The sequence below is a fragment of the Lycium ferocissimum genome, chromosome 9, assembly GCF_029784015.1.
Source record: "Lycium ferocissimum isolate CSIRO_LF1 chromosome 9, AGI_CSIRO_Lferr_CH_V1, whole genome shotgun sequence".
Classification (NCBI taxonomy): domain Eukaryota; kingdom Viridiplantae; phylum Streptophyta; class Magnoliopsida; order Solanales; family Solanaceae; genus Lycium; species Lycium ferocissimum.
The window spans coordinates 8,636,660-8,659,981 of NC_081350.1; the positions used below are offsets into that span (position 1 = coordinate 8,636,660).

At 33.9% G+C, this 23,322-nt stretch overlaps 1 pseudogene; it reads right to left on the reverse strand.

Annotated features, from left to right (window-relative positions):
- Window positions 1–2,160: 2,160 nt before the first annotated feature.
- LOC132069203 ((+)-neomenthol dehydrogenase-like) lies at window positions 2,161–11,350 on the reverse strand (annotated as a pseudogene).
- Between the last annotated feature and the right edge of the window lie 11,972 nt (window positions 11,351–23,322).

Genomic DNA, 23,322 nt, shown 5'->3' on the forward strand with positions numbered 1-23,322 from the left:
TATATATATAATGTGTATCAGCACAGTGCAACTGCCCTGTATAGAATAGAAAATTGTATCATTTTTGTATATAATATGTATCATTTTTGTATAGAAAGTATATATATAATTCCAGTATGTGTATATAAACTGTATCAGTCTTGTATAGAGAGTGTACCATACATATAAAAAATGTATTATAGAAATCGTATCATTGTGGTTATAATATGTATCACTATTGTGTATGTTAAAAATAAATATCATATCATTATTGTATAATATGTGTATAATAAATGTATAATTAACGTATAATTTATGTATAATAAATGTATGATTAATTCCAGCATATGTATATAAAGTGTATATATAATTCCAACATATGTATATATGCTATAACAGCCATTTAGTGGCGACGTTTTTGTTGCCACTTAGTCGGCACAAAAAGTCTTTTTTTTTTTTTTAAAGCGCCTAGGCTATTGGGCCGGCCAGCCTTGGCATTATTTTGGGCCGACCGACCATTTTTTGGCATTAATTTGGACCGACCGAACACCTAGTGGGATTAAGCCCAAACAATAGTTAAATATGGAATTAGTTTGGTTGAGCGGACACACAGTGTTCTTTTCGCTTTCTTTTTAATCTGTCTAAAAAAAATGATATATTTTTATATTTAGAAATCATTTAACTTGAAATTTTCCTTTTTACCTTTAATGAAATGATTTAAATCCACAAGAATTTTTATGACTTGTTTTAGACCATAAATTTTAAAGATTTTTTTTTTAAACTTCGTACTAGTCAAACTATATCACATAAATTAGGACAGAGAGAGTACCTTTTAGTAATATAATTATAGAAGTTTTATTATAGAAAGTATTATAATTCAATTAATTAAAAATATCAATAAATTATTTTACTTAGTCCGCTTCTACCATTTATGACTTTTCTGGTTTGGTTCTCCAATTGAGAAATTTGAAATACATCTTCTCCTACCGAATTTCATGCCATTATCTCTTTCTACTCAACAACACTGAAAAGCGCTTTCATGTGTTAGCATCTGTTGTAGTCTTAAATTTTTAAGTATAGACCAACTTCATTATTTTAAGAAAATATGTGTATACGTTTCTTGACCGTTTATATTTCGTCTTTTTGATGTTATTCCTCATTATTTGTGTGAGACGTATGTGTCTAAAATTAGTGCATTTTTATCCTTACCCAAAGGTATAAGTTTTAAATCTTTTGGTTTATGACTTCTTAGCAGTTTTTGAACTTCATCATTTTAAGAAAATATGTGTATACGTTTCTTGACCATTTATATTTCGTCTTCTTGATGTTATTCCTCATTATTTGTGTGAGACGTATGTGTCTAAAATTAGTACATTTTTATCCTTACCCAAAGATATAAGTTTTAAATCTTTTGGTTTTATGAATTCTTTAGCGGTTTTTGTGTTCAATTTAAATCGTTATTTCTTTTTTCCTGAATTTCTCTTCTTTAAATTTTCTGTAAGCGTATCTTTACCATTTTCTGAACTTATTATCATTATTTGAATGTCTTTTTTTTTTTTTTGGCAATTGTCTCCTACTTCTTCACGTGGACCCCGCCTTAATTTTTCTTTGGGCAATTGTCTCTTACTTTGGACCCCACATTTTTTTTTTTTGCAATTGTCTCCTAATTCTTTACGTGGATCCCACCTTAATTTTTTTTATTTTTAAATTACTATTATAGAAGAGTGGGATGATGACCAAACCCACTCTTCTATAATAGTTAAAAATAAAATAAGAAAGAGAAGACATGATTTATGTTAAAATGTGTATACTTCAAACTCTTTTTGTTGGTTTTAGTTGATTAATATTTTTTGTTTAATGCCGTAAAGAGTTGCCTGATATTTATAGTTTAAAATTTTTGCAATGCATAATTGATGCTAAATTAGAAAAAAGTTATTTTAAATTATTTTTAAAGTAGTTGTTGATAAATTTAATATTTAATCTAATTACGGATATTTTAGTAAACTTATTAGGTAATTTTCAGTAGAGTCAAATGAAAAAAATAAAATGACATTAAACCACAATAAATGATGCAATCTAAATATCCATAAAATAATACGTCACAATATAATATAATGTCATACATTATGAAACGTTGGATAACAACCGTCCAAACAACTGTAAACAATCCCAATCAAATTATTAGAAAGGTAACACCTCTTTCCTGGTGAAAAACTTCCCGATTGTCCTCCCTTAGGTAAAAGTGCAAGCCAAACAGGGGATTCAGCACCCTCTTCAACACTTAATGTACCTTGATTACAAGTCATATCGGTTTTAACAAAGCCTGGACAAACACAATTGACGAGAAAACTTGGGTATTTCTTGGCCAATATTCTTGTATAGGCATTCGTGGCTGCTTTTGATAGTGTGTACGCAGATATAATTAAAGGCCAATTTTTGGTTTCCAACAAACCCTCCTTGAAATCTCTGAGAAAATTATTCAAAACGTCATCCACTTTATCTTCTGTTAGATTCGCAGAATGACTTAACATTCCTATAGCCCATTCATTGCGTACAGACTGAAACAACATTATATTGTACCACCAAAATGCAAATTATCAAAAGATTAGTATTATTTTTAAAAAAATTGTATATATATTACATGTTGGATGAATTTAAAAAGTAATCTCCAAATTATAGAGAATCTTGAATTTACAAGAGAGAAAATATGTTTTCTTTCCTCTCAAGGCATTTCGCCTAGGGGTGGGCATGGTATGGTAGATACCGATTACTATACCGAAATCAAAATTTTTTATACCGCGGTTTCGATTTCGTTATTCTGGTATTTGGTATGCATTTTTAAAAGTTTAGTATTTGGTACAGTATTTGGTATTCATAAAGAAAATACCGAAATATTGAATACCATACCGAAGTATATATTACATATACAATTCATATATCTTAGTATTATATTACTAACAAATATATAAACTAGTATTATTAGAAAATTAATTGTTTAAACTTGAAACTTTGACTGCTCTATCTTGATTTAAATATCTTTTTTGTGTAATTGATTTAAAAGGGGATTGCTTGTACTTTCTTTTGAATATTTTTACACGTGTAAGGTGTTTAGTACATAATATTTGAGACGTTTCTTAAGTAGCGGAAGTCATAATTCTCCACGATTTGAGCATATGTAAGTTGAAGTCGGACAAACTAAGGTACCGATTTACTGTACCGTAAAATACAGAAACTGAACTTTAAAATACCGAACCATACTGAATTAATTTAGTACGGTAACGGTATAGTATTTTTAGAAACCGAAAATCGAAATTACCGTATCGAAGTTTCAAATACCGTACCATGTCCACCCCTAATTTCGCCCCTAAGAATAGTTGGAATTTAATTAGATGAATTACCTCCAACATTCCAATCTCAGAGAAGACATTGACAATACGTGGTGAATCGGATAATTGAAGTAGAGGTAATAATTCTTGTGTCATCAATTTTGGCCCATAATAGTTTGTATTTATACATTCTTCAGCTAGATCATAAGTTTGGGTAGCTACCTCAAGCTCCTGCTGGAATAGCTCTGGCCGTGGCTAAAATTAAAAACGTACTCGAGAAATTAAACTCTCAGAATATAATTTAGTTTAATTAAGATATCGATTGTGTTGGAACTCCATGAAAAATCCATAAGCGAAATAAAGAATAACTGTTGTTACGTATTAAAAATACAAATACTTACAGCTTCTTGACTTGTAATAGCATCTTTATTCATACGTACTCCCAGAAGTTCTGGGTTTCAATGGTTTTCAAAAAATCGACTTAACCGACCGAACCGTACCGTACCGTACAAAAACCGATTTTTAGGTTTCTTTTAATAAAATCGACGGTTTTTATTTCAATTTATAACCGTACCGAATAATTAGGTTGGTTTTTAATTTTATAAAAATAAACCGAAAAAAACAAAACCGAACCGAATAAGTGTATATATGTAAAATATATTTTATATATTAAATTTACATACAATAAAATATTAAAATTTTCGCCTTGAGTTTGGGATGATGGAAATGACTACAAGCCGGCAACATAATTAACACCTAAAGTTCCAACTCTGAAACATATTATATTACTCCTATTGAACTTAAATTATTTCTAGTATCTCGAGTAGTAACTAGGAAGCTACAAGGTATTCCAACGATCTTGGATAGAAAGCTACAAAGTATTAGATATCTTTTCTCTCGTATGATTTTAAATTCTCTTAGTGGATACTCAATCATCGTAGTCTCAGTTCTTGGTCTCATCTTTATTGATTTTTCCCCCTCGTGCGACCTAAAATATATTTGTTTTTGCTTAACATTATTTTACACTACCGTAAAATGGTGGTATCAATCTCTATTCTTGTCTTCTTTCATGTTTTCTTGATTCATCACATTTTAATCAGTAAAAATATCTAGAGAGTTTTGTCAAAGTCCTATAGAAGTATGTATGATATTGTGTCTTAACTTTTACTAGTGACTATAAGGTGATGTTCCTTTAAAAAAAAAAAATCGAAACTTAACCGAACCGTACCGATACCGAAGAGAAACCGACATGATGGAACGGTTTCGAAAAGTCTAATTTTGGTTCTACAAAATGAAATAACTGAAAAATTGGGATAGTATAAATTTTATAAAATAATCGCCCGAACCATACCATTGACACCCCTGCCCAGAACTCTGGCATTATTCACCTGTTTTGGTTGTTTAGAAATGGTTATTATATTTACATAGTGGTTAAGCAAAGTGATAAAGGGTTAACCAAATTAATGAACGTTTAAGAAAACATAAAAGTAAACTAAATAGAGATTAAGAATGCAAATCTCAATTTGAAGCGCATTATGGAAGGTCTCTTGAGTAAGCTGCTGCCTCGCCCCAATTGAATAATATTATGACGATCTATCCAAAGATACACTCAACTATCCTTAAGTTCTTCAACTTTTAGAAGTCTCTTAATGTCCACTCAAGCAACTAAATTTTTGAACTCTAGAAACTCCCTATTTTGTCCAAAGGATATCTCAAATTTTTTTTATTAAGTAATTTTGTTGCGTAGTTTGCATATAGTAGTGTTGATATTTTGTGGAGAATATTAAGCACTCTCTATCTATATATAAGTTCTTTTGTCTTTAAAAAAAAATAAAATTGAAAGCACAATTCTCAAAAATCCATATTATTTGAATTTGTCATAGGATTGTACTGTGTTTCATTTGAAATTAATTATGTCTCTACACAATAATAAATAAATATGTATCTGTATCTCTTTTTTCTCATTTAAAAATCCAAAAATAAATTCATCCCGCAAAGAGAAGCAAACAAACCAAAATAATTTGTTTCTGCAGATGAATATGCCAGTGCAGAAGCTTATACTAGTATAACTCTGGTTCAATTGTGACAAAGATTGAATACATACGCACTACAAAAAAGTACAGAAATGGCAATAACTCTTTGGCAACAAAAATAAGATTGTTGGCAAAATTTAATAGTTGACAATAACTTAGTTTTATTATTAGCATATATGATGAAACTTTTAAAAATGAACTTTTTTTGTTGCCAAACAATTTAATTTGTTGCCATATATTGACTATTGTTGCAAAAAAGTACTTTTGGCAACAACAAAGAAGTTGTTCCATGTTGTTACAATAACAGCCGATGGGAAAAGTTTATGCAACAACAAAAAATTTTGTTGCCAAAAAGTACTTTTTTGCAACAATAGTCAATACTATGGCAATAAAAAATTTTGTTGGCAAATATTTTCTTTCTTGTAGTGACGGACTAATGTAAGAAAAAAAATAGGAGTAATTTTGTTTTGAATCTTTGGGTTGTAAGCATACCATAACATTTTGTGAAGTTGAGAAGATATTCAAGCCAATCCTACTCAAAAGAGAAGAAATAAAAGGAAACTTTTTTTCTTTGTTGGTGAGTGTTATTGGGATTTAGATCCTTTCTAGGAAAGGATTAGACCTAGTAGTATAAATACATGCTAGCTAGGATTTATTAAGTAGGACAGAACATAAAACCTAAGAGTATTCAATCTTTTAACTTACTTTCTCCTTTGACATTAATAAAAGTGCTAGTCGTTCTTCATGGACTAGGATGACATCGATCCGAATCATGTTAATTACTGTGTTTTTATTATTTCCGCGCTAACAATTGGTATCAGAAGCCTACAGGTCATGAGATCTAGGAGATGAGGACACTATGACATCTATGAAGTTTGAGGTAGTGAATTTTGATGGGCGAAGTAATAACTTCAACATCGGGAAGATCGAGATCTTAGCGTTGTTATGGAGAAGAAGGATCAGCCTATGCTTTGGGCGACTCGTATCCCGAAAATACAAAAGAGGCCGAGAAGTAGAAGATTGAGATGGATACGTTTAACACAATTCAATTATCCTTATCAGACAGCGTGTTATGTAATGTCATTACCGAGAAAACAGCTGCGAATTTAGGGAAGAAACTTGAAGATCTCTACTAGAATAAATCCGTAACAACTAGAATGTTGTTAAGGCAGCGTTTACATACCTTCAAGATGAAAACGGGTACAACTTTGCAGGATTATCTTGATGCTTTTAATAAATTGGCTATAGATCTTACTCACGCTGATATTAAAGTGGGAGATGAAGAACTAGCGTGTACTCTACTATTTTTATTATCATCGGCGTACAAAGACGTAGTTAATTCAATGATATATATTAAGGAAGTGGTCACGTTACAGATGGTAAGACATGCATTGAATTCCGATGAATTAAGAAACCATATCAACAATGGTGAGAAAGAGGACCACGGTGAGGGTTTGACGGTTAGAGGTCGCTCGAGCCAAAGAGGGAGAGGCAAATCAGTAGTTAGGTCAAAGTCTAGGAAAAAGGTGAGTAGGAAGGATGCTGAATGTTAGGGTTGTCGTCAAAAGGGTCACTTTGAGAGGGATTGCCCGAATAAGAAGATTGATAAAACAACAGCCAGTGCATCTACTTGGTTGTAGCTCGACATCCGGAGAAGATTATGTGCTAAGCTGTTTCAACGAATGACATTCGTACACACAAGTGGATTCTAGATTCAGCTTGTACCTTTCACATATGTTTCAGAAAAGATTGGTTTACTAGCTACGAGCAGACGAGTGGGACTGTACTTATGGGTAACGACACAATATGTGAAATAGCAGGCATTGGTTCAGCCCGTATACGGTGTCATGACGGCATCATAAGAACATTGTCTAATGTTCGACATGTTCCTACTATGAAAAAGAATCTGATCTTCTTTAGTACTCTTGATAAGCTCGGATATAAGAATGCGGGTGAAGGTGGAATCTGCAAGGTGACTAAGGGTTCTCTGGTCATGTTAAGGCCAAATTGGAGGGTGGTCTTTTTGTACTTATGGGCAGCACCATTTTAGGTACTGCGAATGCTGCAACCTCACAGTTATCAGATGATGACAAGGCTAAGATGTGGCATATGAGATTAGGTCACATGAGCGAGAGGGGTTGGCAATTTTGAGCAACCGAAACCTTTTGAAAGGTGAGAAGATTAGTACGCTTGATTTTTATGAGCATTGTGTCCTTGTAAAGTAGAAACGGGTCAGCTTTAGCACGGGCAAGCACAAAACCAAAGGGGTACTTGACTATATTCATTCGGATTTATAGGGTCCATCTCAGGTCTTATCGAAGGGTGGAAAGAGGTATCTTCTTACTTCCATTGATGATTTTTCTCGTAAGGTTTGGGTATACTTCTTAAAGGCTAAAAGTGATGTCTTTGAGAATTTTAAAAAACTGGAAGACATTAATTGAAAATCAGTGTGACAGAAAGATTAAGTGTCTTCGAACAGATAATGGCTTGGAGTTTTGCAATGAAGAGTTTGACAATTTCTGCAAGATTCAAGGTGTATTGAGACATAGAACTGTTAGGCATACACCACAATAGTATGGAGTAGCTGAAAGGATGAACCGCGCTCTTCTTGAGAAAGCATGATGTATGCTCTCTAATGCCAAGGTGCCTAAGGAGTTCTGGACGGAAGCAAGAATACTTCTTGTTATGTTATTAATCGTTCGCCAGTGTCGGTGATTGACTCCAAAACTCCAAATGACGTATGGTCAGGTAAACTGTCTGATTACTCGTACTTAAGAATCTTTGGATGTCCTGCATATTATCATGTAAGTGATGAAAAACTAGAACCTAGAGCTCGAAAAGGTTTATTTATAGGATATGTTGAAGGGGTAAAAGGATATACAATATGAAGTTTAGATCCTCTTAAGTTTGTAATAAGTAGAGATGTTACTTTCGATGAGGCCTCTATGCTAGATCCTGTAAAGACTTCTATTGAGTTTACAGGACAAAAAGTTCTTACAACAGAAACAGTGGAGGAAAATGTGTAACTTACCAAGCAGGAGGATCAAGTGGCTCAGGTAGAGTCAGATAATGAAAAAGCTCACACAGTAGTACTTGAAGGTGAACCATACAGTATAGCTACTAGAAGGGACAAACGAACTCCGAAGCCTAATCCAAAATATTACCCTCAGCCTTTGCAAGCTAATCTTGTGGCCTATGCATTAGCTACTGCCGAGGAGGAAATAAAGGATCTGAAACCCTCAAGCTATACAAAAGCTACTATGTATGGTGAAGCTGATCAATGGCGTTTAGCCATGACCGAAGAGATGAAGTCTCTGCACAAGAACCAGACATGGGATTTGGTGAGTCTACCAGAGGGAAAGACAACTGTTGGTTGTAAATGGGTCCTCAAAAAAAAGGATGGCATTCCCATTATAGAAGATGATAGATACAAAGCGAGTTTGATTGCTAAGGGCTTTTGTTAGAAGGAGGGAATCAATTAAAATGAGATTTTCTCACCAGTCATGAAGCACAGCTCAATTCGTTTGTTGATAGCTTTGGTTGCCCATTATGACTTGAAGCATCATCAGCTTGATGTCAAGATTGCATTCTTACATGGTGAACTTGAAGAGGTGATCTTCATAAATCAGCCCGAGGGTTTCCTTATTAAAGGAAAAGAAGACCAGGTTTGTCAATTGAAGAAATCTTTATATGGTTTGAAATAGTCACCACGACAGTGGTACAAGAGATTTGATGCGTTGATGATTACCAAAGGTTTCTCAAGAAGTGCATTTGATAGCTATATGTATCACATGACGGTATCTGGTAATTCAAATATTTATTTACTGTTATATGTTGATGATATGCTTATTGCTGCTAATAGTATGACAAAGATAAATGATTTGAAGAAACTGCTAAGTAAGGAGTTTGACATGAAAGATTTAGGTGAAGCTAAGAAAATCCTTGGAATGGAGATTCACAGGAAGAACGGTGAGGTACATCTCTCACAGAAAAAGTATATTGAGAAGGTAGTTCAGAGGTTTGACATGAATAAATGTAAACCCGTTACTTTACCGTTAGCACAACATTTCAGACTCTCTTCTTTGATGGCACCACAATCAAAGGAAGAGGTGGAGTACATGTCAAAAGTTCCTTATTCTAGTGCAGTTGGTAGCATTATGTATGCTATGGTTTGCACTTGGCCTGCTATTGCTCAAGCAGTGAGTGTGGTAAGTCGATTCATATCTAATCCGGGTAAGACACATTGGGAAACAATTAATTGGATATTGAGATTTCTTAAAGGTTTTTCGAATATTGGTCTAACTTTTTGTTGGATGAGAAATGAACGCTTCTCGGTCCTTGGTTATGTGGATTTTGATTTTGCTGGTGATATCGATAGAAGGAGATCAACAACGGGCTACATCTTTACTCTTGTAGGTAGTGCCATAAGTTGGAAGGCAACTCTCCAGTCTATAGTTGCTTTGTCCACAACAGAAGCTGAGTATATGGTAGCAGCAGAAGTAGTAAAGGAGGCTATATGGTTGAAAGGTTTGGTGTCAGAATTGAGTAGGGTTCAATATGAACCAACTCTAAAATATGATAGCCAGAGTGCTATTCACTTGATAAAAAATCAAAGATTTCATGATCGCACCAAACATATTGATATCAGATTCCATTTTATTCGTGATGTTGTTGAACAAGGCACAGTTAAGGTCTTGAAGGTTGATACAAAGGACAGTACAACGGATATGTTGACCAAGGTGGTTCCTCTTGTCAAGTTCAGTCATTGTATGAATTTGGCAAGAGTTCGCATCAACTGATGCGTCAGGATAGAGAACGGCAGGGCAAGGTAGAACTACTAGTATGTACAAGGTTTCGGTTAGTGTCTCTTGTTTCCTACACGGAGTTAGCTCACGTAGGCTTAGAGACATTGGATTGAATGACGTTCATATGGAAGCTCGAAATTCATCTCAAGGTGGAGATTGTGAAGTTGAGAAGATATTTAAGCCAATTCCTACTCAAAAGAGGAAAAAAATAAAAGGAAACTTTTTTTCTTTGTTGGTTTTCGAGTGTTACTGGGATTTAGATCCTTTCTAGGAAAGCATTAGACCTAGTAGTATAAATACATGCTAGCTAGGATTTATTAAGTGAGACAGAGCATAGAACCTAAGAGTATTCAATCTTCTAACTTATTTTCTCCCTTGATATTAATAAAAGTGCCGGCCATTCTCCGTGGACTAGGATCACATCAATCCGAACCAAGTTAATTACTGTGTTTTTATCGTTTCCGCGCTAATACATTTCTATGACTATAAACTTTGAAACTTCTCATCTTAAACATTCTAAGTTAAATTATTTTAGCACCCAAGGGTGTGACATATTAATTAATGAAGTGACTGGAAATCATGAGGTCTCAAGTTTAATCCCAGTTGATCATTGTCCAAGTTTTGACAGATAAAGTTATCCAACACCTGTCCCGTAGAAGATAATAGATACCCCGTAAAATTATATGAAAATGCAAAAAGAAATATATATCAAGAGGAGTGACAATGGTCAATGGAAATACCAAGATATCAAGCTTGCCAAACCTGGCCTTGATGAAATCTTTGAATAGTGCAATACTTGAAGGGTCAGTTATATTAAGCTGATGAAAGTTAACATAATAATTAGAGAGGTCAGAATCCATTAGTGTATCAATAGCTTCTGCTCCTTTATTCTCATCTCTAGCTATTAGGATCACCACAACACCCTTTGAGGCTAGTTGTCGACATATTTCTAGTCCAATTCCTCTATTCCCTCCAGTCACAACTGCAATCCTGATAACAAATTAATCATTGAAACCATAAGAAAGTTAATGACCAGCTTACTCTTTAATTGCATCCAAAAGTAGCTTAAGAAAATTAAAACAAAAACTACTCATGAGGGAAAAGACAATAAGCTTGGCTCATTAGATAATGAAGAAATAAATAACAATAAAATAAAAATTACTGAATAGTGCCTTTCAGTTGCCCGGAAGTTGGGGGCTTCTGACATGGTTTATGAAGTTCTCTATGTTGGAATGTGTATAAGAAAGGTAATAAGATTCCCAGTCAAGTTCTTTTTGTCGTCGTTATCAGAAGTGAAAGTGTAAATTTATATTGATCCAAAGTTTGGGCATATAATTAAGCAACAGCACATGTTATTCTGAATTTGATCTTTTAAGGTTAATTTTGATGAGTGGGTACTAAAACTACCTAACCTAACAATTAAGCAGCAACACACTTTTTCTGAATTTGATTTTTAAGGCATATGTTATTCTAACAATGCAAGTTAGACGCAAGAGGGGATAAATTGTGTCTTGCTCGATTTTAGAGAGTTAAAGAACCTAGACACAAACAGAAAGTCAAGTGCGGAAATTAAACTATAGAAGTTGTTTTACGTGGAAAATTCTTTGCTCAAGGAATAGTAAAAAATCACGACCTACCCCAGTAGGATTTACCTGAAAACTTCACTATCTTCCTCCTTTGACCTATATGTGGCTATACACCTACATTAGAATAATATTTTATCTTGCATTGTTCTTGTCATTTAAACACATTTGCTACTAGTGGTGTAGGTGGTGGTGGAGTGACAGGGAAAGAGAAAGAGAAAGGAAAAGGGAAGAGAAGATGGTGGTGGAGGTGATGATGATAATGGGGTGGGGAGAAACAAGGTGGAAGGAAAGAAATGGTGATCGGTAGTAGAGGTAGTGGTGGAAGAGAAAGGAGGAACAAACAAATAAAAACTCAAAATTGGGGGAAGGGTCAAATTTTCCCTTGAACACGGGGTAAAATTTACCCCTGAACTGTGAGAAAAGTTCAAATTTATCCTGCTTTTAAAAAAATTAAATCTTAATTGTGTGACACGTGGCATCACCGGGTTGTAAACTTCCAGCGTTCAAAAATCAGGGCAAATTTGTTCCATATCTCATAGTTCAGAAGCAAATTTGATCTCAACTAATAACGATGAGGGCATATTCGACTTTAACGGAGAGCAAATGTGTTCCATACAGTTCAAGGGCATATTTGACCCTTTCTCCTACTTTCAAGAAGTATTATTTGCTTCTTGATTCTTTTTTTTTTCCCTCTATTTTTCTTATTTTATTTGTTGTTCTCTGACAAATTCTATTTTCTTGATTTGTTCGAGGTAACGTGCAAGAAAATATCCATATATATATATTAAACTGCTTTTCAACCTGATTTGCGATATACTCTCTCCGTTTTAATTTATGTGAACCCATTTGACTGGACACAATATTTAAGAAAGAGTGAAGACTTTTGAAATTTATGGTTCAAAATAAGTCTTGAATATTTGTGTGGCTGTAAATCATTTCGTAAAGTGAATTTGTTTCCAAATTAGGAAAGAGGTCATTCATTTTGGCATGGATTAAAAAGGAAATAGATTCATATAAATTAAATCAGAGGGAGTAATATTTTGTACGTTACCTCGAAGAAATATTATTATAGGAGTATATTGAATTGCTTTTCAACCTGACCTGCAATAGATTTTGAAATATTATTTAAATAAGTTAGATTTTGAAGATTATATAAATATTAGTAATTGTAAATATTAAATTGCTTTTCAACCTAATCTGCAATATTACATCTTGCAATAAATAATATTTAATTTAGCATCGATTTTTTGGTTAAAATCAGTCATTATTGTCATGTGATCCTACTTGATCTCCAACTGACCACCAGCAGGCAATATTTTCCTTCTCTAATGACTTATTATTCCACCCTTTTAAGGCACCCATAAGACCAAAATATATCATAAAAAATAATGGAGCTTCTTGAGAAAGTGTGCCAGTTGAATAAGACGGACATTAATCAATGCTAGGTGGTAAAATGTTTAAGAAAATATCTTGAATTATGTACAAGAAAACGTACTCGAATGTAGACAAACGTGTTCAAAGATTCCTATGAGAGAAAAAAGGTTACTCCCTCCGTCCAACATTATAGTGGATTTAGCTCAAATATATTATCCCACGAGAAATATAGACTAATTGGTTTCTTGTTACGACTATACTATTAATATTTAAAAAATAACTATTTTTAGTAACGGTAAATGAGTATAATAGATAGTGTTTATTTTTTCTTCTTAATAATAGGCTTGAAAAGAATTAAAACAACAATTAAAATGCGACCCCGTATTAGATAATGAACCATCAGAAGAACAAGTTATAACATCAACAACTAGCATTGTGCAGTGTAGTAATGTAGCATCAACTCACCTTAACTACTCAGAATCCCCATATAATATTGAGATTGTCTTAATAATTTCAGTGTTAATTTTCAGCCAATGGGTAGTATTAACATTTCAGATGTTCATTCATTGACTGGAGAATAACTATGGAAAAATTGAGCTGGATTCAACCTTCGGAACCTGATGTAGTGTAATGTGGCAAAAAGTTTACAAAAGCTGAATATGACACTTGCAGGATCCTTCTTGTTACATGAGAATACTCATGTGGTTTTGATTCCGGCGCACCTGGTGAGAGATTTTAGGTGTTCACAGATGACATCAAACCAAGGCAGTGGATCATCCTGCACTTTCTAGTTTCAGCAAATTACATTTCCCTGTGTTTTTCAGTTTTATGCATTCTGAAACTATTTCCAAATGCAATTTTGTAGTTTTTTATTTTGATTTTTATTTCATTTGCTTTCTTAACTCTGTACAGACTCTTACTTTGATTTTATAGATTTGCAACTAATCATTGATTAGTGATTTTGCTTTAAAAAAAAAAAAAACAAACAAAGTTGAAAATTTGGCCTAACCATGCCCCTGCCGTACTTTATTGGACCGAAAATACTCTAATTTCACACAGAACTTAACTGAGCATCATTAGAAGACTAATAAATGCATATTTGAAAATACACGCATACATTAACGACATATTTGGTCCAATTTAATTCGTAACTAAAATTATGCAACAACTTGTGAAGTTGCATTTATGAAGCAACTTGGTTAAGTTGTAGTAAATTTTTCCGCTAATTTAAGGCATCGCATGACACATTCTTAGTCATTTTAAGGTAACTTAACGTGCCATTTTATGTACAATCATTAACGAGGGGTCATATTACCCCCCTAAACTTATTTCCAATAATTAATTCTCGTGGGAGAGTGAATAAAATTATTTGTTTTCTTCAACAACTTACGTGTCAATTTTTTAAAATAAAAATAAAAACTGAATTTTCATTAAAAAAATGAGTTTTAAAACAGTCTTTTTTTTTTAATTTGAAAATTTGATTTTTTTTTAAACCCATTTAAAAAAAAAAAAAACTAAAAACATGGATTAAAAAACTGAATTTTCTTTTAAAAAAAGGATTTTTAAAACCCTTTTTAAAAAAAAAAAAAATTGAAAATTTGTTTTTTTTTTTTTAAAAACCGTTTTTGAAAAAGAAAAAAAAACTAAAAAATGATTTTTTTTTAAATATGGAAAAATGGATTTGTTAAAAATATGGAAAACTTGATTATTTTTTTAAAATGTCTTAAAAAATCTTGATTTCATTTTCTTAGGACACTTTTATTTTTCAAATAAAATTCGGAAAAATGTTTTTTCTTGCCAAAATGTGAAAAAAACTGAATTTTTATAAAATTTTGAAAAAATTAATTATTTTCTTAACATGTGGAAAACGTTTTTTAAAACTAAATGTGGAAGACTAGTTATTTTCAAATTTTTAAGAAAATTATTTTTAAGAAAAAAAAAATTAAGTTTTACTTTTTTAACTCTCTCAAGAGAGTGAAACACACTCTTTGCCACATCGGCGTTTAGGGGGTAATTATTCCGTTTTTAAATAAGTTTAGGGGGTAATAGGGCCGGAAAGGAAAGGTAGGTGTGTCGTAGCAAATTCGGGTATAGTTAAAGTAATGGTGCCTTATCCCTACAATCTAAATTAGAAATTCTAGATAAAGAAACCAATCATAATATCATACAAGAAGAAAATTAATTTCATTGTTTCAATCTATGACGAAATTGCTAATTAAATCATCACACGTCATAAGGGATCGAAACACCCATAAAATATGACGAAATTGCCTATGTGGAGGGGGAGGGAGGTGGAGGGAGGGGGGGGGTCCTATGGTCTCCCAAACTTTTTTTTTTTTTCATATTATTTACCCCCTCAAATTGATTTTTCGTATTATTTCTCGTTCACGAATAACCTAGTAAAGAAAATAGGTTAAAATGCAACATATGTAAACAAACTCTTATTCTAAACTAAGAAAATGGGTCTTAATGTCTTTTTGATTTGATTCTTTCAAATCCCAAATACTGAACCTTATCAAGTGACTCTGTGAAAACATAAAATAAAAGAAGAGATGGAGATCATTTGTGTTTGAAAGAATCAAATAAAAAAAAAAAACGTTAAAACCCCTGTTTTTAGTTTATAATAAGCCCGTGTTTGCACATGCTCCATTTTTCTTATTATTTCTTCACTAGGTAATTAGTAAAAAGGTAAATAATATAATACGAAAAAATAAGTTTAGGAGGTCATAAGCCTCCCACATAATTTAGGTGTGTAATTGGCAATGTCTCCATAATTAAGTGTATTTTTATGCCTGATCCCTAAATGATTCAAATATATTACGAATAAATAAGTAATTGCAAAATAAAAATAAAAATTGCATTTAATGTTTAAAATCAAATTTCCACTTGAGAAGACTAGTAGGTCTAATATGTTCTACTAGTATTCTATTTCTCGGGTAAATTTTATAAACGGAAAGGGGTAAAAAAAATGACCTTGAACTATCACAAAAGGTCTAAATACACACTCCACCCACTTGTTTTGCTCAAAATATCCCCTGTTCACCTTTCTGGCTCAATTTTTCCCTTAAAACTAATAAGACAGATTTGTGCCTCAATTGTCACTTTAAAAAGAAAAAGAGAAAAAAAAAAAAAAAAAACCAAATTAATAAAATTAAAGAATAAATAAAAAGGAGGTATGTTAGTTATAAGGGCAAAAGTGAGCAAAAGGTGAGCAGTGGGGTATTTTAGTACAATAAAGGGTATATTTAGACTTTTTTTGAGATAGTCCACAGATATTTTTTGCCTTTTCTGTTTTATAAATGATCGAGTAATTTTTTTTTTTCACAAAAGTTATACAATATGTTTTTAATAGAAAAATCATGAAATTTTCACCCTACCAACATATAATTGCCGGAAAACTCAAACTTCTGATGAGAGATAGCTTTTATTAATATTTTTAATAGTTTTTAGTTTTTATTAATATTTTTAATAGTTTTTTTTATTAATATTTTTAACCCTTTTTATTTTTAATAGATAAACCTAATTAAAAGAGCACCACCCGACCCAGTCAAATTATAAAACGTGTAGTTATTATATAGTGAAAAAGCATTACATTTTGTTGGATGATAAGAAATTAAATTTTATGAAGTAATAGTTATCATTACTAGCTATCAGTGCATTAGAAAGTTATCAATGCAACTATCCCTTGGCAAGGAATTTTTGGAACCAAGCCAATATCCACTTTTCCCTCACATGTTTCATTCCCAGATCCATTGGTTAGAGGACTTAAACAGTTGTGAATTTGTTATGTCACACCATCTCTTGAAATGGGAAATTTTCTACCCTTTGTCATTTTGGCATCTTTGGAAAACTAGGAATGACAATATATTCAACAATACCTCTAGAACTACTAGTTATGATCAAGTAGTTAGTAGAGTTGCGAAGTATACTTTCACCATCAATGTGTAACACTGCGTAAATCCGGGTTAGGTGTGAATGTGTATGATGAGTGTTGATGTGACATATTATCTATATGAATCATTTCAGGACGAATTTAGGTGAAAGAAAGTTATTTTGAAGTTAAACTAAATAGTGAAGTTCATAAGAGTTCTTCAAATCATCTAAGTATGCGGTAGTCTTGACTTATGCCCAGTTTTCGGGTAGTTACACTGGGAATCTGAGAAAATTCAACATGAAATTATAGATCTTTGAAATACCTTTCCATCCATATATGGTGGAGCTCAAACGGAGCTCTGTGCTAGGAGTTATGCCCATTTTACTGAACACTTTTGACAAAGTTGAAAAATGTAAAATTTTGACTAAGTGTGAAAATGGACCTAGGAGCCCTTTGAACTAAGCTCAAAGCGAGATACGGTCATGATATAGACCTCGCTCAGTGAGGTGTAGGGTCCAAAATGCCTCATCCTATAAATTCAGTACTTAACTCAAAATTTCATTTATCAGACATTCCAACTTCGTAGAAAACCCTTGAAGGATGACTTTTTGAAAGCAAACAACCCTAAGGCTTCGCCAACACATCTAAGGTATGTTCTTGATCAATTCCTATGATTTTTCCTTAATCTAACGAAGATTAACACTAGAAACCTCACATATTCCATACATTGTGAAAATTCGATTCAAGAACGGTGGAATAGGAAAGTTGATGGGAATTTGTTGTGAGGTAAGTTTCTAAAATTTAAGTATAGATATGGAGATATTTTTGGGTTTATATATCATCTATATACCCTTAGAATCCATGCGTGAATCGCATGAAAGCAAGAACACAGAATTGGCTTAAAAACCCTAGTTTTTAAAAAAGGCGGGAATTCAAAAGAAAAGTGTAAAGTTCTAATCTTTCTCAACTAAATCAATTGTAGAGTGATTGTTGAACCTCAGAAAATCCTTTGGTAGCGATATAGCGGGAATTGGGGTATGTCTCTTTTCGAACATACTTTTCAACCTTAAAAAAAGGGTTTTTTTTTTGCAAGGTTTGTGTGTGTGAGGGACAAGCCCGCATTAAACCTGATGTGTATTATATTATATGTTTGTATCCACGATTTCCCTATGAAGGGACCAATTGAAATTGAATTATAAAGCTTTGAATTTTGAACACGCTTTATCCCCTTATAAGGGATGACTTAACTTGATTTTGAAAGAGATAATCTTAGAACGGTTTTACCCCTACCAAGGGATGAGCAAATTGATTACTAAAGTGATAATATTTAAACATGATTTTCTCTGATTATGGAATGACTGAACTTGGTTTCTAAAGCTTGGGTCTTTAATATGTTTTTCCCTATGAAAGGGTTTTGGTGAGTGGAAAGGTGATCAGTGATTGAACATGGTTTCTAAACCAATTAATGGCTTGATAAAACCTATTAACAGGACGATGAACATAATTCATAAAGAACAATTTGGCTATCATGCTGGGACTTGTGATTCGGCTTCCATACCATGATTTGAGATTCAGCTTCCAAGCCATGACTTGTGATTCTGCTAATATGTCATGATTTTAGTGTTTGTGTTTGGCCTAGATAATCGGGAGAAAGGGTATTCACTATGGATCCTAGTGGGGTTGCCCAGCCATTCGGGAGGAAGAGTGGCCATCGAGGGTCGATAGCCTTGGTGTGGTTCATGCTTATCCATGCGGGAGGAAGAGTGGTCATCGAGGGTTTGTAGCCCCGGTGTGGTCTTTGCATAGCAATTGGAGAGGAAGGGTATAGCCATCGTGGGTTGATAGCCCCGATGTAGTGGTTCTATACAGTTTAGGGAACCTTAAGTGGTTGTCCCTTAATTTTATTAATTTGGGCCTATATTGGCATGTTTTATGCTTTGGTTGCCTGTGAGTGACTTGTTGATGATCTTGAGCTCATGATTTCGAGTTCGTAAGTGAAAGACTTAATATGGTAAATGGTAAATGAGTTGAACTTGATGTATTTCCTCGTTATTGGTTTCTCACTGATGATTTTTAATAAGTTTGATGATTTACTTTAATTTAATATTTCGAACTGTTTTTAGAAAGAACCTAATATAACGGGAAGGACTTAAGGATTCAAATCAATTATTTTTTCATCATTGACTTATACTAGAAGTTCATGAGATGTTATCATTTGTTTTGAATTGGTTCTCAAAATGATTTTTAATTACACTTATTAATTATATATTTTGCTATTAACTATAATCCCGAAGACACTCACTGGGATACTCAGCCAAGGTCAAAGCTCTCAATCACACAGATATGGAGCTTCAAGCTCTCCTTCGGGGCTTACAACTAGCTGCAAATTATGTTCGAAACAAACCTGGAAATTGAAACAGACTCCACGGATATGATCAACCTCATCAATAATGTATACTCTCCTTCACACCTATTTCACAATCTACTTGATAATTGCGGGTTTTGGTACGAGGAGACTAGCAAGCCCTGTGGTCCACCGCTATCTTAGACAAGGAAATCAAGTTGCTAATGTGTTGGCTCAACATGGTGAAAGGAATGAAGATGAAGAATATCAAGACTTTTTATTATGTCCAACTGCATATGTACTAAAGGATCTCCAAAATGATAAGAATGGGTATCTAGTTACTAGGAATATCATTACAAATGCTTGTATTACTTTATCTAGGATGGGTAACTTAATTATTATGAACTCTGATGTAATGCTTAGCTAATATATATAACTCAGTTCCCTTCTACCAAAAATAAAAAATAAAAAATCTTGTGATATTGTTTTTCCAATTCATTGACCCTTTTAATTTTTTGACTGATTATAGTTGTTTTCTTGGTGTATCTTGCATGAGATTCTGAGGGAAAAAATTAGAAAAAAGGTGTAAATAAGAAGATATATAGTCAGAATGAGAGAGCTCTAGAGACAATCACTATCAGTTTGGATGAAAATCTTAAAAATTGAAATGCAAAATCGGGAGAATCATCTGGACGATGATTTTCAAAGAATGTGCCAGATACTCCATTTAGATACATTTGAAGGTGACAGAAAGTTAGTGGATTATCACTCATTGGAAAGTTAAAAATTAGGTCGGGCCATGTCGATCATCATTTAACTAGGTCTGTATTTATTATATTAAAAACTAAAATGAGCTAAAATATACTGCGAGAAGTTATCACTAACAATAACTTGACTTAAGTAATTTCTTAAGTCAGTCTCTTAAAGCTGACCTCGTATGTTCTGAGTCTTTAATTTCTCCTTTCTAGCCATCGCCTGTGGCATTAATTAAAAAAGATGACCGCATCTAGTTCCGTGGTGGCAATTCTGACTTTTGTGTTAGTAGGATAAAAGTTTGTGATTTTTATGTTAGAAACATAATTATGTGATTTTCATTAAAAAAATGTTATAATTATGTGACCATTTATGAGACGTAGTCTTTATTTCTCTTATATGATTTTCCATTTTCATCCGCAGTTAGGAACTAAAAAAATCCAATTATTTTGTTCTTGAGGGCTGCTTGTTTATGCATCTCATGGATAAAACGGATCTCATTGAACAAGTTAAATATAGAAAAGAAGGAATTAGTAAGTAACGACCGGCCTGGTCGTTATTGGACCTTCCGCAACCCGTGTACGAAAACCAAGTGTATCGTCATAATATTAGTCCACGGGGGAGTTTTAAGTGTACTATTTAATCGTAATTGAATTAGATGAGAGTTAAAGAGTTGTGGGCTCGGGGAAGACATCTTTACTACAACGGGTGAACGACCGCCATAGCGAGACCGCTAGGGCGGACGAGCAGTCCGCTGCAACAGTATATGCAGATTAGTACCTGCGTTTAATGGCTTTATCTCGGGTTTAACCCCTTATGTCCGCAAACCCTTCTTCTAAGCAGTCATTAGGGTATTCCCAGAGAAAAACACTTGATGACTAGGGGAAAGTAGCCCTTCAAACATCTTTCGCGTTATCTTCCTTAAAGATTTCTCTATCATGATTTTCGGCTCAAAGATGGGAAGGTGGATATTCCATGAACGTGCGTGATGGCTGCTCGGACCCAAGGTAGGTTATGGTTTATTTGAGTAAGACTTTGATTAGTAAATCATATATATGTTATAGAATTGACGGGAGAAAACATGGTTAGGTCTTCAAACACGGAGTTCAATTGAATATTATTTAGGTTAAGATAAATGCTGATTTCTGTGGGCATCGTCCATTAGGTAAAGAAGTGAACCAAGATGCGTAGTTGATAGGCCCAAAAAGGGAAGCAAAGTAGTGAATATGGTTTTGTTATTGATCTAGTTAGCATGGTGGGGTATGTGCAATTACCGAGTCGGCCATAATAGAGTCTTGATGTACCATGGGCGGGGGAGAAATGTTGCTAAATTATAGGTGTCCTCATCGGAAATTCATGTTGTTGTTATTTTATGTACTGAGCATGCGGGAACCGTCAGTCATTACTTCCTTGTTGATTCAGAGTGATTTCTGATTCATGTTATTGATGAGTCGAGTCCGAGTCTTGATATGGTTGTGGTGTGATGACTTGTATTCTTATTGTACGTATCTTCGTGGGGTATCCACATTGTTGGGGGGCCGATTTCTTAAGTCTTGTTATAACTCGTGACATGGTAACTTGTAATCTCGTGACTGATGCATTGATTGTTCATGATCCTTATTGATTGTCGGAATTGAAATACATTAAGATGAGAAAGAACATATAAATACAAAGAGGCATATTTGATAGGGGGTGAGGATGTGGCCTAGTTATGGGCTCGTGATCCGAGGTCAGTTCTAGATAGAGTGGTACATGGACACCGTGGGTCCCCTGCAGGTTATGGCTATTTGGGCAAACATTACCATTTAGCCTGTGTGAACGGATATGATACTATCATTGATTGCATTATACTTGTGTGTTCATATTTGTGACGGTGACATAGCTTATTCCGATTGGATGACATATAGTCATGGTTCATTCTGGTAAGTTACAATTGATTTCCTCATGACTGTGGAGGTGAGGCATTTACAAGTAACCTCGTAATCCGTTGATAAATAAAGGAAGGTAGGTTGAGTTGACCCCATTAGCGTGGGTAAGTGTTTGGGAGTATGTTGATTTGCTATCATTGATTGCATTGCTTTACTTGTTCTTACTTGATACTTGATAAGTGGGTTGAGTCTAGTGTCCATTGTGGGTTATGTGTTGATTGACTCTAATCAAAATACGAGTATGTCAAAGTAAGGGGAAAAAGGTAAGGATTAGTGGTCCCACTGAGTGTCAGTTGATAGTGAGGTTGAGGTCTGTCCTTTATAATTGCCGAGGTCTAATTGGTCCAGGAGTCTGTCTTGAATGTAAATATTGTTGTCTATTGGTCCTTACTTCCTTGTGTTGCGTTGACATGGTAATGGGATACGAGTATATTTAAGTCAGAACTGTTTAAGTACGGGTAGGATTTAAAAGGGTGTTACGACTGTACTCATCTGCTTATTCTGTTTGATTTTATATCGTGTTGCATGAACTAATCTTGGTCAACCTATGATGCTTACCAGTATGTATAGTGTACTGATACTACTCTTGTTACATCCTTTGGGGTGTAGATGTGTTTCAGGTTGTTGCTTGAAGGTTTCCTTAGTTGCAGTGGCAGATATCTTCCTACAGCTTCTCTACATCTCATTCCGAAGGCGGAAGCTGTGTCCTTTCAATTGTGTTATCTCTTTGTATTTTAGAATCTCTTGTACCTGTCTAGACTAGTTCCTGGGAAAGTTGAGTTGTTCTAAATAATTAAAGAATGTCTTCGTAATGTTCATTTTATTTACTATTGTTAGTTGCATTTACTTTCAAAACAACTTTACAAAGGGGTAGGTTGGTAAGGGTTCGCCTATCAGGTGAAAATAAGGTAGGGTGTCCGTACGATCCGTAATTTGGGTTGTGATAGTTGGTATCAGAGCCCTAGGTTACGGGTCTCATAATTACAAGAGCAAATGTCTAGTAGAGTCTCGTGGAGTGGTACGATGACGTTCGTACCCATCCACGAGAGGCTATAGAGCATCTAGGAAACTTCCTTTCTTTCTTTCCTGTCGTGCTATCTCAGTCAGTTTCATCTCTAAATTGAATCCAATGGTATCTCGACTAGTCCAATTGGTATCTGGCGGTACCGTCCTATTGATGAGCTGTGAATTATGTGTGTGTGTTACGTGTGTACACAATGAGTTCCCTGTGTTGTGCAATCCTGTTGGGCAGTAGAAAAACGCTCACTGGCCCAGATCCTTCACTGCAGCGATGTATGCACCGCTACAACGGGTTCACCA